The following is a 14,307-nucleotide window of genomic DNA, read 5'->3' on the forward strand; positions in this document are numbered from 1 at the left end:
GGAAACAGAAGGCTTTTTATCATAGGAAATGAAATCAGCCCTTGACAACTTCACCTCTGGGGAAAAAAAATTCTAAGCCCCGGGGTCACAATTTCAGCAAAAATCTGAAATTCTCCAATTCACTCAAAAATGGTGCCAAACTGTTGCAAATCCTACCCTGAAAGGTTTGGCGGTGGAAACAGAAGGCTTTTTATCATAGGAAATGAAATCAGCCCTTGACAACTTCACCTCTGGAAAAAAAAATTTCTAAGCCCCGGGGTCACAATTTCAGCAAAAATCTGAAATTCTCCAATTCACTCAAAAATTGTGCCAAACTGTTGCAAATTCTCACCTGAAAGGTTTGGCGGTGGAAACAGAAGGCTTTTTATCATAGGAAATGAAATCAGCCCTTGACAACTTCACCTCTGGGGAAAAAAATTTCTAAGCCCCCGAGGTCACAATTTCAGCAAAAATCTGAAATTCTCCGATTCACTCAAAAATTGTGCCAAACTGTTGCAAATCCTACCCTGAAAGGTTTGGCGGTGGAAACAGAAGGCTTTTTATCAAAGGAAATGAAATCAGCCCTTGACAACTTCACCTCTGGGGAAAAAAAATTCTAAGCCCCGGGGTCACAATTTCAGCAAAAATCTGAAATTCTCCAATTCACTCAAAAATGGTGCCAAACTGTTGCAAATCCTACCCTGAAAGGTTTGGCGGTGGAAACAGAAGGCTTTTTATCATAGGAAATGAAATCAGCCCTTGACAACTTCACCTCTGGAAAAAAAAATTTATAAGCCCCGGGGTCACAATTTCAGCAAAAATCTGAAATTCTCCAATTCACTCAAAAATTGTGCCAAACTGTTGCAAATTCTCACCTGAAAGGTTTGGCGGTGGAAACAGAAGGCTTTCTATCATAGGAAATGAAATCAGCCCTCGAAGACAAAACCTGTGAAAAAAATTTTTTCTAAGCCCCGGGGTCACAATTTCAGCAAAAATCTGAAATTCTCCAATTCACTCAAAAATGGTGCCAAACTGTTGCAAATTCTCACCTGAAAGGTTTCGCAGTGCAAACAGAAGGCTTTTTATCATAGGTATTGAAATCAGCCCTTGACAACTTCACCTCTGGAAAAAAAAAATTTCTAAGCCCCGGGGTCACAATTTCAGCAAAAATCTGAAATTCTCCAATTCACTCAAAAATTGTGCCAAACTGTTGCAAATTCTCACCTGAAAGGTTTCGCAGTGCAAACAGAAGGCTTTTTATCATAGGTATTGAAATCAGCCCTTGACAACTTCACCTCTGGAAAAAAAAAATTCTAAGCCCCGGGGTCACAATTTCAGCAAAAATCTGAAATTCTCCAATTCACTCAAAAATGTTGCCAAACTGTTGCAAATTCTCACCTGAAAGGTTTCGCGGTGGAAACAGAAGGCTTTTTATCATAGGTATTGAAATCAGCCCTTGACAACTTCACCTCTGGGGAAAAAAATTTCTAAGCCCCGGGGTCACGATTTCAGCAAAAATCTGAAATTCTCCAATTCACTCAAAAATGGTGCAAAACTGTTGCAAATCCTGCCCTGAAAGGTTTGCCGGTGGAAACAGAAGGCTTATTATCATAGGAAATGAAATCAGCCCTTGACAACTTCACCTCTGGAAAAAAAAATTTCTAAGCCCCTGGGTCACAATTTCAGCAAAAATCTGAAATTCTCCAATTCACTCAAAAATGGTGCCAAACTGTTGCAAATTCTCACCTGAAAGGTTTGGCGGTGGAAACAGAAGGCTTTCTATCATAGGAAATGAAATCAGCCCTCGAAGACAAAACCTGTGAAAAAATTTTTTTCTAAGCCCCGGGGTCACAATTTCAGCAAAAATCTGAAATTCTCCAATTCACTCAAAAACTGGTGCCAAACTGTTGCAAATTCTCCCCTGAAAAGTTTGGTGGTGGAAACAGAAGGCTTTCTATCATAGGAAATGAAATCAGCCCTCGACAACTCAACCTCTGGGGAAAAAAAATTCTAAGCCCCGGGGTCACAATTTCACCAAAAATCTGAAAATCTCCAATTCACTCAAAAATGGTGCCAAACTGTTGCAAATTCTCCCCTGAAAGGTTTCGCGGTGGAAACACAAGGCTTTTTATCATAGGTATTGAAATCAGCCCTTGACAACTTCACATCTGGGGAAAAAAATTTCTAAGCCCCGGGGTCACAATTTCAGCAAAAATCTGAAATTCTCCAATTCACTCAAAAATGGTGCCAAACTGTTGCAAATTCTTCCCTGAAAGGTTTGGCGGTGGAAACAGAAGGCTTTTTATCATAGGAAATGAAATCAGCCCTTCACAACTTCACCTCTGGAAATAAATTTTTCTAAGCCCCGGGGTCACAATTTCAGCAAAAATCTGAAATTCTCCAATTCACTCAAAAATGGTGCCAAACTGTTGCATATTCTCACCTGAAAGATTTCGCAGTGCAAACAGAAGGCTTTTTATCATAGGTATTGAAATCAGCGCTTGACAACTTCACCTCTGGGAAAAAAAATTTCTAAGCCCCGGGGTCACAATTTGAGCAAAAATCTGAAATTCTCCAATTCACTCAAAACTGGTGCCAAACTGTTGGAAATTCTCCCCTGAAAGGTTTATCGGTGAAAACAGAAGGCTTTCTATCATAGGAAATGAAATCAGCCCTCGAAGACAAAACCTGTGAAAAAAAATTTTCTAAGCCCAGGGGTCACAATTTCAGCAAAAATCTGAAATTCTCCAATTCACTCAAAAACTGGTGCCAAACTGTTGCAAATTCTCCCCTGAAATGTTTGGTGGTGGAAACAGAAGTCTTTCTATCATAGGAAATGAAATCAGCCCTCGACAACTTAACCTCTGGGGGAAAAAAATTCTAAGCCCCGTGGTCACAATTTCACCAAAAATCTGAAATTCTCCAATTCACTCAAAAATGGTGCCAAACTGTTGCAAATTATCCCCTGAAAGGTTTCGCATTGGAAACACAAGGCTTTTTATCAGAGGTATTGAAATCAGCCCTTGACAACTTCACATCTGGGGGAAAAAATTTCTAAGCCCCGGGGTCACAATTTCAGCAAAAATCTGAAATTCTCCAATTCACTCAAAAACTGGTGCCAAACTGTTGCAAATTCTCCCCTGAAAGGTTTGGCGGTGGAAACAGAAGGCTTTTTATCATAGGAAATGAAATCAGCCCTTGACAACTTCACCTCTGGAAATAAATTTTTCTAAGCCCCGGGGTCACAATTTCAGCAAAAATCTGAAATTCTCCAATTCACTCAAAAATGGTGCCAAACTGTTGCAAATTCTCACCTGAAAGGTTTCGCAGTGCAAACAGAAGGCTTTTTATCATAGGTATTGAAATGAGCCCTTGACAACTTCACCTCTGGGGGAAAAAAATTCTAAGCCCCGGGGTCACAATTTCAGCAAAAATCTGAAATTCTCCAATTCACTCAAAAATGGTGCCAAACTGTTGCAAATTCTCCCCTGAAATGTTTTGCGGTGGAAACAGAAGGCTTTCTATCATAGGAAATGAAATCAGCCCTCGAAGACAAAACCTGTGAAAAAAATTTTTTCTAAGCCCCGGGGTCACAATTTCAGCAAAAATCTGAAATTCTCCAATTCACTCAAAAACTGGTGCCAAACTGTTGCAAATTCTCCCCTGAATTGTTTGGTGGTGGAAACAGAAGGCTTTCTATCATAGGAAATGAAATCAGCCCTCGACAACTTAACCTCTGGGGAAAAAAAATTCTAAGCCCCGGGGTCACAATTTCACCAAAAATCTGAAAATCTCCAATTCACTCAAAAATGGTGCCAAACTGTTGCAAATTCTCACCTGAAAGGTTTCGCAGTGGAAACACAAGGCTTTTTATCATAGGTATTGAAATCAGCCCTTGACAACTTCACATCTGGGGAAAAAAATTTCTAAGCCCCGGGGTCACAATTTCAGCAAAAATCTGAAATTCTCCAATTCACTCAAAAATGGTGCCAAACTGTTGCAAATTCTCCCCTGAAAGGTTTGGTGGTGGAAACAGAAGGCTTTTTATCATAGGAAATGAAATCAGCCCTTGACAACTTCACCTCTGGGGAAAAAAAATTCTAAGCCCCGGGGTCACAATTTCAGCAAAAATCTGAAATTCTCCAATTCACTCAAAAATGGTGCCAAACTGTTGCAAATCCTACCCTGAAAGGTTTGGCGGTGGAAACAGAAGGCTTTTTATCATAGGAAATGAAATCAGCCCTTGACAACTTCACCTCTGGAAAAAAAAATTTCTAAGCCCCGGGGTCACAATTTCAGCAAAAATCTGAAATTCTCCAATTCACTCAAAAATTGTGCCAAACTGTTGCAAATTCTCACCTGAAAGGTTTGGCGGTGGAAACAGAAGGCTTTCTATCATAGGAAATGAAATCAGCCCTCGAAGACAAAACCTGTGAAAAAATTTTTTTCTAAGCCCCGGGGTCACAATTTCAGCAAAAATCTGAAATTCTCCAATTCACTCAAAAATGGTGCCAAACTGTTGCAAATTCTCACCTGAAAGGTTTCGCAGTGCAAACAGAAGGCTTTTTATCATAGGTATTGAAATCAGCCCTTGACAACTTCACCTCTGGAAAAAAAAAATTTCTAAGCCCCGGGGTCACAATTTCAGCAAAAATCTGAAATTCTCCAATTCACTCAAAAATTGTGCCAAACTGTTGCAAATTCTCACCTGAAAGGTTTCGCAGTGCAAACAGAAGGCTTTTTATCATAGGTATTGAAATCAGCCCTTGACAACTTCACCTCTGGAAAAAAAAAATTCTAAGCCCCGGGGTCACAATTTCAGCAAAAATCTGAAATTCTCCAATTCACTCAAAAATGTTGCCAAACTGTTGCAAATTCTCACCTGAAAGGTTTCGCGGTGGAAACAGAAGGCTTTTTATCATAGGTATTGAAATCAGCCCTTGACAACTTCACCTCTGGGGAAAAAAATTTCTAAGCCCCGGGGTCACGATTTCAGCAAAAATCTGAAATTCTCCAATTCACTCAAAAATGGTGCAAAACTGTTGCAAATCCTGCCCTGAAAGGTTTGCCGGTGGAAACAGAAGGCTTATTATCATAGGAAATGAAATCAGCCCTTGACAACTTCACCTCTGGAAAAAAAAATTTCTAAGCCCCTGGGTCACAATTTCAGCAAAAATCTGAAATTCTCCAATTCACTCAAAAATGGTGCCAAACTGTTGCAAATTCTCACCTGAAAGGTTTGGCGGTGGAAACAGAAGGCTTTCTATCATAGGAAATGAAATCAGCCCTCGAAGACAAAACCTGTGAAAAATTTTTTTTCTAAGCCCCGGGGTCACAATTTCAGCAAAAATCTGAAATTCTCCAATTCACTCAAAAACTGGTGCCAAACTGTTGCAAATTCTCCCCTGAAAAGTTTGGTGGTGGAAACAGAAGGCTTTCTATCATAGGAAATGAAATCAGCCCTCGACAACTCAACCTCTGGGGGAAAAAAATTCTAAGCCCCGGGGTCACAATTTCACCAAAAATCTGAAAATCTCCAATTCACTCAAAAATGGTGCCAAACTGTTGCAAATTCTCCCCTGAAAGGTTTCGCGGTGGAAACACAAGGCTTTTTATCATAGGTATTGAAATCAGCCCTTGACAACTTCACATCTGGGGAAAAAAATTTCTAAGCCCCGGGGTCACAATTTCAGCAAAAATCTGAAATTCTCCAATTCACTCAAAAATGGTGCCAAACTGTTGCAAATTCTTCCCTGAAAGGTTTGGCGGTGGAAACAGAAGGCTTTTTATCATAGGAAATGAAATCAGCCCTTCACAACTTCACCTCTGGAAATAAATTTTTCTAAGCCCCGGGGTCACAATTTCAGCAAAAATCTGAAATTCTCCAATTCACTCAAAAATGGTGCCAAACTGTTGCATATTCTCACCTGAAAGATTTCGCAGTGCAAACAGAAGGCTTTTTATCATAGGTATTGAAATCAGCGCTTGACAACTTCACCTCTGGGAAAAAAAATTTCTAAGCCCCGGGGTCACAATTTGAGCAAAAATCTGAAATTCTCCAATTCACTCAAAACTGGTGCCAAACTGTTGGAAATTCTCCCCTGAAAGGTTTGGCGGTGAAAACAGAAGGCTTTCTATCATAGGAAATGAAATCAGCCCTCGAAGACAAAACCTGTGAAAAAAAATTTTCTAAGCCCAGGGGTCACAATTTCAGCAAAAATCTGAAATTCTCCAATTCACTCAAAAACTGGTGCCAAACTGTTGCAAATTCTCCCCTGAAATGTTTGGTGGTGGAAACAGAAGTCTTTCTATCATAGGAAATGAAATCAGCCCTCGACAACTTAACCTCTGGGGGAAAAAAATTCTAAGCCCCGTGGTCACAATTTCACCAAAAATCTGAAATTCTCCAATTCACTCAAAAATGGTGCCAAACTGTTGCAAATTATCCCCTGAAAGGTTTCGCATTGGAAACACAAGGCTTTTTATCAGAGGTATTGAAATCAGCCCTTGACAACTTCACATCTGGGGGAAAAAATTTCTAAGCCCCGGGGTCACAATTTCAGCAAAAATCTGAAATTCTCCAATTCACTCAAAAACTGGTGCCAAACTGTTGCAAATTCTCCCCTGAAAGGTTTGGCGGTGGAAACAGAAGGCTTTTTATCATAGGAAATGAAATCAGCCCTCGACAACTTCACCTCTGGAAATAAATTTTTCTAAGCCCCGGGGTCACAATTTCAGCAAAAATCTGAAATTCTCCAATTCACTCAAAAATGGTGCCAAACTGTTGCAAATTCTCACCTGAAAGGTTTCGCAGTGCAAACAGAAGGCTTTTTATCATAGGTATTGAAATGAGCCCTTGACAACTTCACCTCTGGGGGAAAAAAATTCTAAGCCCCGGGGTCACAATTTCAGCAAAAATCTGAAATTCTCCAATTCACTCAAAAATGGTGCCAAACTGTTGCAAATTCTCCCCTGAAATGTTTTGCGGTGGAAACAGAAGGCTTTCTATCATAGGAAATGAAATCAGCCCTCGAAGACAAAACCTGTGAAAAAAATTTTTTCTAAGCCCCGGGGTCACAATTTCAGCAAAAATCTGAAATTCTCCAATTCACTCAAAAACTGGTGCCAAACTGTTGCAAATTCTCCCCTGAAATGTTTGGTGGTGGAAACAGAAGGCTTTCTATCATAGGAAATGAAATCAGCCCTCGACAACTTAACCTCTGGGGAAAAAAAATTCTAAGCCCCGGGGTCACAATTTCACCAAAAATCTGAAAATCTCCAATTCACTCAAAAATGGTGCCAAACTGTTGCAAATTCTCACCTGAAAGGTTTCGCAGTGGAAACACAAGGCTTTTTATCATAGGTATTGAAATCAGCCCTTGACAACTTCACATCTGGGGAAAAAAATTTCTAAGCCCCGGGGTCACAATTTCAGCAAAAATCTGAAATTCTCCAATTCACTCAAAAATGGTGCCAAACTGTTGCAAATTCTCCCCTGAAAGGTTTGGTGGTGGAAACAGAAGGCTTTTTATCATAGGAAATGAAATCAGCCCTTGACAACTTCACCTCTGGAAATAAATTTTTCTAAGCCCCGGGGTCACAATTTCAGCAAAAATCTGAAATTCTCCAATTCACTCAAAAATTGTGCCAAACTGTTGCAAATTCTCACCTGAAAGGTTTCGCAGTGCAAACAGAAGGCTTTTTATAATAGGTATTGAAATCAGCCCTTGACAACTTCACCTCTGGAAAAAAAAATTTCTAAGCCCCGGGGTCACAATTTCAGCAAAAATCTGAAATTTTCCAATTCACTCAAAAATGTTGCCAAACTGTTGCAAATTCTCACCTGAAAGGTTTCGCGGTGGAAACAGAAGGCTTTTTATCATAGGTATTGAAATCAGCCCTTGACAACTTCACCTCTGGGGAAAAAAATTTTAAGCCCCGGGGTCACAATTTCAGCAAAACTCTGAAATTCTCCAATTCACTCAAAAATGGTGCCAAACTGTTGCAAATCCTGCCCTGAAAGGTTTGGCGGTGGAAACAGAAGGCTTTTTATCATAGGAAATGAAATCAGCCCTTGACAACTTGACCTCTGGGAAAAAAAATTTCTAAGCACCGGGGTCACAATTTCAGCAAAAATCTGAAATTCTCCAATTCACTCAAAAATTGTGCCAAACTGTTGCAAATTCTCACCTGAAAGGTTTGGCGGTGGAAACAGAAGGCTTTCTATCATAGGAAATGAAATCAGCCCTCGAAGACAAAACCTGTGAAAAAAAATTTTTCTAAGCCCCGGGGTCACAATTTCAGCAAAAATCTGAAATTCTCCAATTCACTCAAAAATTGTGCCAAACTGTTGCAAATTCTCACCTGAAAGGTTTCGCGGTGGAAACAGAAGGCTTTTTATCATAGGAAATGAAATCAGCCCTTGACAACTTCACCTCTGGGGGAAAAAAATTCAAAGCCCCGGGGTCACAATTTCAGCAAAAATCTGAAATTCTCCAATTCACTCAAAAATGGTGCCAAACTGTTGCAAATCCTCCCCTGAAAGGTATGGCGGTGGAAACAGAAGGCTTTTTATCATAGGAAATGAAATCAGCCCTTGACAACTTCACCTCTGGGGAAAAAAATTTCTAAGCCCCCGAGGTCACAATTTCAGCAAAAATCTGAAATTCTCCGATTCACTCAAAAATTGTGCCAAACTGTTGCAAATCCTACCCTGAAAGGTTTGGCGGTGGAAACAGAAGGCTTTTTATCATAGGAAATGAAATCAGCCCTTGACAACTTCACCTCTGGGGAAAAAAAATTCTAAGCCCCGGGGTCACAATTTCAGCAAAAATCTGAAATTCTCCAATTCACTCAAAAATGGTGCCAAACTGTTGCAAATCCTACCCTGAAAGGTTTGGCGGTGGAAACAGAAGGCTTTTTATCATAGGAAATGAAATCAGCCCTTGACAACTTCACCTCTGGAAAAAAAAATTTCTAAGCCCCGGGGTCACAATTTCAGCAAAAATCTGAAATTCTCCAATTCACTCAAAAATTGTGCCAAACTGTTGCAAATTCTCACCTGAAAGGTTTGGCGGTGGAAACAGAAGGCTTTTTATCATAGGAAATGAAATCAGCCCTTGACAACTTCACCTCTGGGGAAAAAAATTTCTAAGCCCCCGAGGTCACAATTTCAGCAAAAATCTGAAATTCTCCGATTCACTCAAAAATTGTGCCAAACTGTTGCAAATCCTACCCTGAAAGGTTTGGCGGTGGAAACAGAAGGCTTTTTATCATAGGAAATGAAATCAGCCCTTGACAACTTCACCTCTGGGGAAAAAAAATTCTAAGCCCCGGGGTCACAATTTCAGCAAAAATCTGAAATTCTCCAATTCACTCAAAAATGGTGCCAAACTGTTGCAAATCCTACCCTGAAAGGTTTGGCGGTGGAAACAGAAGGCTTTTTATCATAGGAAATGAAATCAGCCCTTGACAACTTCACCTCTGGAAAAAAAAATTTCTAAGCCCCGGGGTCACAATTTCAGCAAAAATCTGAAATTCTCCAATTCACTCAAAAATTGTGCCAAACTGTTGCAAATTCTCACCTGAAAGGTTTGGCGGTGGAAACAGAAGGCTTTCTATCATAGGAAATGAAATCAGCCCTCGAAGACAAAACCTGTGAAAAAAATTTTTTCTAAGCCCCGGGGTCACAATTTCAGCAAAAATCTGAAATTCTCCAATTCACTCAAAAATGGTGCCAAACTGTTGCAAATTCTCACCTGAAAGGTTTCGCAGTGCAAACAGAAGGCTTTTTATCATAGGTATTGAAATCAGCCCTTGACAACTTCACCTCTGGAAAAAAAAAATTTCTAAGCCCCGGGGTCACAATTTCAGCAAAAATCTGAAATTCTCCAATTCACTCAAAAATTGTGCCAAACTGTTGCAAATTCTCACCTGAAAGGTTTCGCAGTGCAAACAGAAGGCTTTTTATCATAGGTATTGAAATCAGCCCTTGACAACTTCACCTCTGGAAAAAAAAATTCTAAGCCCCGGGGTCACAATTTCAGCAAAAATCTGAAATTCTCCAATTCACTCAAAAATGTTGCCAAACTGTTGCAAATTCTCACCTGAAAGGTTTCGCGGTGGAAACAGAAGGCTTTTTATCATAGGTATTGAAATCAGCCCTTGACAACTTCACCTCTGGGGAAAAAAATTTCTAAGCCCCGGGGTCACGATTTCAGCAAAAATCTGAAATTCTCCAATTCACTCAAAAATGGTGCAAAACTGTTGCAAATCCTGCCCTGAAAGGTTTGGCGGTGGAAACAGAAGGCTTATTATCATAGGAAATGAAATCAGCCCTTGACAACTTCACCTCTGGAAAAAAAAATTTCTAAGCCCCTGGGTCACAATTTCAGCAAAAATCTGAAATTCTCCAATTCACTCAAAAATGGTGCCAAACTGTTGCAAATTCTCACCTGAAAGGTTTGGCGGTGGAAACAGAAGGCTTTCTATCATAGGAAATGAAATCAGCCCTCGAAGACAAAACCTGTGAAAAAATTTTTTTCTAAGCCCCGGGGTCACAATTTCAGCAAAAATCTGAAATTCTCCAATTCACTCAAAAACTGGTGCCAAACTGTTGCAAATTCTCCCCTGAAAAGTTTGGTGGTGGAAACAGAAGGCTTTCTATCATAGGAAATGAAATCAGCCCTCGACAACTCAACCTCTGGGGAAAAAAAATTCTAAGCCCCGGGGTCACAATTTCACCAAAAATCTGAAAATCTCCAATTCACTCAAAAATGGTGCCAAACTGTTGCAAATTCTCACCTGAAAGGTTTCGCAGTGGAAACACAAGGCTTTTTATCATAGGTATTGAAATCAGCCCTTGACAACTTCACATCTGGGGAAAAAAATTTCTAAGCCCCGGGGTCACAATTTCAGCAAAAATCTGAAATTCTCCAATTCACTCAAAAATGGTGCCAAACTGTTGCAAATTCTTCCCTGAAAGGTTTGGCGGTGGAAACAGAAGGCTTTTTATCATAGGAAATGAAATCAGCCCTTCACAACTTCACCTCTGGAAATAAATTTTTCTAAGCCCCGGGGTCACAATTTCAGCAAAAATCTGAAATTCTCCAATTCACTCAAAAATTGTGGCAAACTGTTGCATATTCTCACCTGAAAGATTTCGCAGTGCAAACAGAAGGCTTTTTATCATAGGTATTGAAATCAGCGCTTGACAACTTCACCTCTGGGAAAAAAAATTTCTAAGCCCCGGGGTCACAATTTGAGCAAAAATCTGAAATTCTCCAATTCACTCAAAACTGGTGCCAAACTGTTGGAAATTCTCCCCTGAAAGGTTTGGCGGTGAAAACAGAAGGCTTTCTATCATAGGAAATGAAATCAGCCCTCGAAGACAAAACCTGTGAAAAAAAATTTTCTAAGCCCAGGGGTCACAATTTCAGCAAAAATCTGAAATTCTCCAATTCACTCAAAAACTGGTGCCAAACTGTTGCAAATTCTCCCCTGAAATGTTTGGTGGTGGAAATAGAAGTCTTTCTATCATAGGAAATGAAATCAGCCCTCGACAACTTAACCTCTGGGGGAAAAAAATTCTAAGCCCCGTGGTCACAATTTCACCAAAAATCTGAAATTCTCCAATTCACTCAAAAATGGTGCCAAACTGTTGCAAATTATCCCCTGAAAGGTTTCGCATTGGAAACACAAGGCTTTTTATCAGAGGTATTGAAATCAGCCCTTGACAACTTCACATCTGGGGGAAAAAATTTCTAAGCCCCGGGGTCACAATTTCAGCAAAAATCTGAAATTCTCCAATTCACTCAAAAATGGTGCCAAACTGTTGCAAATTCTCACCTGAAAGGTTTCGCAGTGCAAACAGAAGGCTTTTTATCATAGGTATTGAAATGAGCCCTTGACAACTTCACCTCTGGGGGAAAAAAATTCTAAGCCCCGGGGTCACAATTTCAGCAAAAATCTGAAATTCTCCAATTCACTCAAAAATGGTGCCAAACTGTTGCAAATTCTCCCCTGAAATGTTTTGCGGTGGAAACAGAAGGCTTTCTATCATAGGAAATGAAATCAGCCCTCGAAGACAAAACCTGTGAAAAAAATTTTTTCTAAGCCCCGGGGTCACAATTTCAGCAAAAATCTGAAATTCTCCAATTCACTCAAAAACTGGTGCCAAACTGTTGCAAATTCTCCCCTGAAATGTTTGGTGGTGGAAACAGAAGGCTTTCTATCATAGGAAATGAAATCAGCCCTCGACAACTTAACCTCTGGGGAAAAAAAATTCTAAGCCCCGGGGTCACAATTTCACCAAAAATCTGAAAATCTCCAATTCACTCAAAAATGGTGCCAAACTGTTGCAAATTCTCACCTGAAAGGTTTCGCGGTGGAAACAGAAGGCTTTTTATCATAGGTATTGAAATCAGCCCTTGACAACTTCACCTCTGGGGAAAAAAATTTTAAGCCCCGGGGTCACAATTTCAGCAAAACTCTGAAATTCTCCAATTCACTCAAAAATGGTGCCAAACTGTTGCAAATCCTGCCCTGAAAGGTTTGGCGGTGGAAACAGAAGGCTTTTTATCATAGGAAATGAAATCAGCCCTTGACAACTTGACCTCTGGGAAAAAAAATTTCTAAGCACCGGGGTCACAATTTCAGCAAAAATCTGAAATTCTCCAATTCACTCAAAAATTGTGCCAAACTGTTGCAAATTCTCACCTGAAAGGTTTGGCGGTGGAAACAGAAGGCTTTCTATCATAGGAAATGAAATCAGCCCTCGAAGACAAAACCTGTGAAAAAAAATTTTTCTAAGCCCCGGGGTCACAATTTCAGCAAAAATCTGAAATTCTCCAATTCACTCAAAAATTGTGCCAAACTGTTGCAAATTCTCACCTGAAAGGTTTCGCGGTGGAAACAGAAGGCTTTTTATCATAGGAAATGAAATCAGCCCTTGACAACTTCACCTCTGGGGGAAAAAAATTCAAAGCCCCGGGGTCACAATTTCAGCAAAAATCTGAAATTCTCCAATTCACTCAAAAATGGTGCCAAACTGTTGCAAATCCTCCCCTGAAAGGTATGGCGGTGGAAACAGAAGGCTTTTTATCATAGGAAATGAAATCAGCCCTTGACAACTTCACCTCTGGGGAAAAAAATTTCTAAGCCCCCGAGGTCACAATTTCAGCAAAAATCTGAAATTCTCCGATTCACTCAAAAATTGTGCCAAACTGTTGCAAATCCTACCCTGAAAGGTTTGGCGGTGGAAACAGAAGGCTTTTTATCATAGGAAATGAAATCAGCCCTTGACAACTTCACCTCTGGGGAAAAAAAATTCTAAGCCCCGGGGTCACAATTTCAGCAAAAATCTGAAATTCTCCAATTCACTCAAAAATGGTGCCAAACTGTTGCAAATCCTACCCTGAAAGGTTTGGCGGTGGAAACAGAAGGCTTTTTATCATAGGAAATGAAATCAGCCCTTGACAACTTCACCTCTGGAAAAAAAAAATTCTAAGCCCCGGGGTCACAATTTCAGCAAAAATCTGAAATTCTCCAATTCACTCAAAAATTGTGCCAAACTGTTGCAAATTCTCACCTGAAAGGTTTGGCGGTGGAAACAGAAGGCTTTTTATCATAGGAAATGAAATCAGCCCTTGACAACTTCACCTCTGGGGAAAAAAATTTCTAAGCCCCCGAGGTCACAATTTCAGCAAAAATCTGAAATTCTCCGATTCACTCAAAAATTGTGCCAAACTGTTGCAAATCCTACCCTGAAAGGTTTGGCGGTGGAAACAGAAGGCTTTTTATCATAGGAAATGAAATCAGCCCTTGACAACTTCACCTCTGGGGAAAAAAAATTCTAAGCCCCGGGGTCACAATTTCAGCAAAAATCTGAAATTCTCCAATTCACTCAAAAATGGTGCCAAACTGTTGCAAATCCTACCCTGAAAGGTTTGGCGGTGGAAACAGAAGGCTTTTTATCATAGGAAATGAAATCAGCCCTTCACAACTTCACCTCTGGAAATAAATTTTTCTAAGCCCCGGGGTCACAATTTCAGCAAAAATCTGAAATTCTCCAATTCACTCAAAAATTGTGGCAAACTGTTGCATATTCTCACCTGAAAGATTTCGCAGTGCAAACAGAAGGCTTTTTATCATAGGTATTGAAATCAGCGCTTGACAACTTCACCTCTGGGAAAAAAAATTTCTAAGCCCCGGGGTCACAATTTGAGCAAAAATCTGAAATTCTCCAATTCACTCAAAACTGGTGCCAAACTGTTGGAAATTCTCCCCTGAAAGGTTTGGCGGTGAAAACAGAAGGCTTTCTATCATAGG

This window comes from Podarcis gaigeae, assembly GCF_964106915.1.
Source record: "Podarcis gaigeae genome assembly, chromosome: 1".
NCBI lineage: Eukaryota > Metazoa > Chordata > Lepidosauria > Squamata > Lacertidae > Podarcis > Podarcis gaigeae.